Raw genomic sequence first — 4,586 nt, forward strand, 5'->3', positions numbered from 1 at the left:
CCTATACAAATCACTACTTCCCTCCGCGACGGGCCTTTCTTTTACTTATGCAATTTTTTATTTTGAATTTGAGTCTCCATCTTCTCTTATAAAGCACTAACTAAGGGGCATTATGATCATATTTGAGCATTGGGTGTAGCTAATATTCGAGTGTGTTTCATGAATGGATCAATGATTCAGCATGATGGGCTAGGGATAACTTGCTTTAGTGTTGATATTTTGAAAGACATGGTTGCTTGTTGGTATGCTTGAGTATTAAAGTCTTCACTTCAAAACTAGACTATTGTTTTGAATCATATAAAAGTCCATATGTCCATGCTATAAAGAAAAGAATGTGATGAACATGTTAGGCAGCATTCCACATCAAAAATTCTGTTTTTATCATTTACCTACTCGAGGACAAGCAGGAATTAAGCCTCGGGATGCTGATACGTCTCCAACGTATCTATAATTTTTGATTGTTCCATGTTGTTATATTATCATTCTTGGATGTTTTACAATCATTTTATAGTCATTTTCTATCATTTTTTATACTAACCTATCTATAATACCTAAATAGTTCATCCCCACTAACCTATTTCTCTTAACATGCAGGCTATCCACATCAGTAATACTGCCCAATTAGCATTTTGGTAGAGACTTACAAGCGGGACCAACCACTAAACAAAACGAATACGTTGGCTTCAGTTACTACTGGTAGGACCAAGCAGAGAAGTTGCGGACGGACGTAATACAACCCAGCCCATCACCCAGCCAAGCCCATCTGTTTCCTTTGTTTTTTTGGCGATGAATAAGCCACCTCCCTCCCCGCTTTCCCCTCTATCCACTCCGACGTGCCGCCCACCAGGATCGATCCGTTGGTCGCTCCGCTTGCAGCTCCCTCCCTGTACGCCGCGCCTCACTCCCACGCCGGCATCCACCCTTCCTCCCGCCGCACACCACTCAAGCCGCAGCGGCCACCTCCTTCCCTCCTTTCCGCTTCACCCTCCTTCTCTATACTCATGCTGCTTGCCACGACTACTTCCCAAGGGAGTAGTGCCCGGTGGTGGCGGGGTTGGGGATCGGTGTCCGGCTCAGAGGTGTTCGGCCACCTCGATCCGGAGGCCATGTCATCGGTGGCGCATCAAGTGGATAGGTTGCAACGTCGACAGTAGCCTGAGTACAACTGAATCTGTCCAAGAAGGCCATATGGAGGCTTCCTTTCCAATTGCTCCTGACTACAGGCGGCTGACGCTATCTGTCGACTTGAAGGTACTGTACTCTCTGTTCTTAACAAGAGTATTTGCCTTTTTTACAATCATATATACTCCCTCCGTCCCGAAATACTTGTCATTAAAATGGATAAAAGGAGATGTATCTAGATGTACTTTAGTTCTAGATACATCTCTTTTTATCCATTTTGGTGACAAGTATTTTTTGGACGGAGGGAGTATATTCTTATGAAAAAGGCCATAGCAACCTTATACAGCCTACTGCTGCATCCTCTCTGCAGCCCATTGCTTCCACTGGCCCACCCGGTGCATCTTTCCCGGTCACGATGTATAGGGAACAACCAGTAGACTAACTGATGTTTACTCAAAAAAAGAGTAGACTAACTGATGTCTGACGCTCCCTCTCCTAATAATGTTCCAGACGGCGTTCCACTTCCTCTCCCCACCATCTCCATAAGAAACGGATGGATTGCCCTTTAAAGTCTGCTCGGCTCACCTCATTTCTGTCCCATTGGTCTTCCATCTCAGTCCTACATATTTTTTTATCTTATTTGCATTCCAGGATTCACATTATTATTTTGGTCAATTTAGCCATTTGCCATCTTATGCATCATGTTTGTTCATCATCTTTGATTTTGCATCAACAGGTCATTATGTGGCTACAGTCTACGGGCAAGAGATTCTAATCGGTACGCATGAAGCTCGACATTTGGGGCATAATATATGTAACCCTGTTGTATTTTTCACCTCTCCTATTTTATTTTACTACTTGCTTGCAAAGGTCAGGATATATTTTTTATCAACATTCTCATTCCCGAGCCTCTGCTTTCCGAGAGAAGAGAAACCCAGCAGTTCAAAATCTGGACCCCTTGGTTATAACAAACACCAGCTTCAGACATTACAAGAAACTGGAGAAATACATACCAGTGCCTAAAGCCAAACGATGAACAGCGCGCCCTCGAGCAACATACAGAAGGTTGAGCGCCAGATGGACAAAATAGGCTCTGATGAAACAGTGTGGCACATCATCAGTTAGAAAATAATTCAGGTGTCTCAAAATTCTTTCGCACAAATCTACGGTATTTCTACACTGAAAAACTATATCTGCTGCAGATGCATGTGATAACATCTCGGGTTACAATTGACAATTTAAATCTCCAATCATTCTCATGTTTGTCTTTGCAATTGTTTTAACCTGAGGCCTTTGATGAATTGGAAGCAGATTGCGGTAAAAAATAAATCTGGGTAATCTTTATGATCCATCATGTACTCAATATGTCTCTTAATCTTTGCTGCAATCAGTGATAACAAGTTCATTCGTTCATGTAGTAGTCTCATGTTTTGCCATTTTGGAACAGAAGGAGTTCAATAAGTTTTTCTTATGGTTATTAGTTATCTACCTAGCACCCTATGAATAATTTCCGCTGTCTCTTCTTGATAGGTATGATATATGCTATATTCATACTGTTCTTTTCCGTTATAAAGGATTAAAATATGACATACATATTGCACTGTGGTCCTATATCCTTTACCTTGATGTTCCTGTGAGGGAGGTAAATACAGATCCCAAATTCTTGGTTTCTCTTAATTCCCAATTTCTTGAACCCTTTTATTTAGTGAGTCTGCTTTTGATTATTAATTTTGAACCAATATCCATCCTAGATTAGGATCAAACAATAAGTATTGAGAGAAGCTTTGATTTATACTTTAATTATTGCTACATGTGACATGTCCTCTTTGCAGATTCTTTTTTAGTGTCTATCAATAAGTTTTTGTTGAAAATAGAAATAGGTGAGCATTCTTGCTGAAGTAATAAGTGTATATAATGTTGTCACCTGACATTGTTATTTACTAACGCTAAATTTATTGGCACACTACCAACTATCTTATACCTACAGTTTTATTCCTGCTAATATATGCTTATTCTTCTTACATTCATGTAACATGGTCATCTCTATTTTGTTCTAGCTACCATATATCTCCTTCACAGTAGCATATACATGTGATGCTCAAACTGCTGGAACAAAGATTGAAGCGTGCATACGGAGTTGTCAACCATGGCGTTTTTTTTCTATGTACAAGCTGTCTTTCAGGACAGTATTTTTTCCAATGGTTCTGATCATCTGTTGTAGATATACCTATATGCAAAGAGTTGGAGCTATATCTCTCTGTGCAACAAACTATGCATAGTAAATTGATTTGTAAACAAGGAATCTGGTTATCCATTCATTTTACTTAAATTTCGCCATCCTGTTTTGTGCAGGTGTTTGTAGTAGATTCAACATCACATCACTACAGGAGAAGCTAATTTGCTTCTGGGTATGCACCTATCTTCTTATAATATATCAAGTTTACATCAATTGATTTCATTATTTATATAAATGTATATTTAAAATATGCCAGAATATCCTCATTACCTCATGTCATGTTGTAAGTGTGTTTGTGTGCCAAAGAAGTTGTGGTCCTCAAAGTTAATTATTGTCCATAACCATACATGTAATTACTGTTGGAATATTGTAATTAAGCTTTGCAGATCAAATATCTTACTATATCAGTTTCATTGGTTTGTAATTTCATTAAGTATGATAGTAACTTCTTATATATTTTACAACGTTGGTTTATGTGAGCTCAAAAACATCCCACTCCAGTGATAAAATTAATTTCATGTCTATCTCTTTATCTGTCCTCCAGAATAGACATCATTAATCTTTTAAGTTTTACACAATAAAATCCCGCAGCGACGCGCGGGGGATTTGTCTAGTTGACAGAGTGCCCAGTACCAGTTGTTGTTTTCTGCATGTTTTTTACATCGCGGGAAATCAATATCAAACGGAGTCCAAACGCAACGCAACTCCTGGAGGAATTCTTTTGGGCCAGAAGAAAGCCAATGGGCGAAGGAAGCACCTGAGGGGCTGCTCGAGGGGAGTAGCACCCACCAGGGTGCTCCAGGAGGCCAAGGCGCGCTCTGGGAGGTTGTGCCCACCTCGGGTGCCCCCTGAACCGCCTCTTTGGTCTATAAATACCACAATATTCTAGAAACCCTAGGGGAGTCGAGGAAATATTGATTCAGCCGCCGCAGAGTCCAGAACCACCAGATCCAATCTAGGCACCGTCATGGACGGGTTCACCACTTCCTTTGGTGCCTCTCCTATGATGCGTGAGTAGTTCTTTATAGACCTACGGGTCCGTAGTTATTAGATAGATGGCTTCCTCTCTCTCTCTCTTGATTATCAATACAATGGTCTCTTGGAGATCCATATGATGTAAGTTTTGGTGGTGTGTTTGTTGGGATTCGATGAACTTTGAGTTTATGATCAGATTTATGTTTTTATCCATGAAAGTTATTTGAGTCTTCTTTGATCTCTTATATGCATG

At 40.2% G+C, this 4,586-nt stretch overlaps 1 long non-coding RNA gene across 1 annotated transcript; it reads left to right on the top strand.

Annotated features, from left to right (window-relative positions):
• Positions 1-793: 793 nt before the first annotated feature.
• Positions 794-4,298, top strand: LOC123066170 (uncharacterized). Its single transcript, XR_006431244.1, has 3 exons — positions 794-1,251; positions 1,859-3,530; positions 3,950-4,298. It is a non-coding gene; the product is annotated as an uncharacterized lncRNA (long non-coding RNA).
• Positions 4,299-4,586: the final 288 nt, after the last annotated feature.

This window comes from Triticum aestivum, chromosome 3B (assembly GCF_018294505.1).
Source record: "Triticum aestivum cultivar Chinese Spring chromosome 3B, IWGSC CS RefSeq v2.1, whole genome shotgun sequence".
NCBI classification, from domain to species: domain Eukaryota; kingdom Viridiplantae; phylum Streptophyta; class Magnoliopsida; order Poales; family Poaceae; genus Triticum; species Triticum aestivum.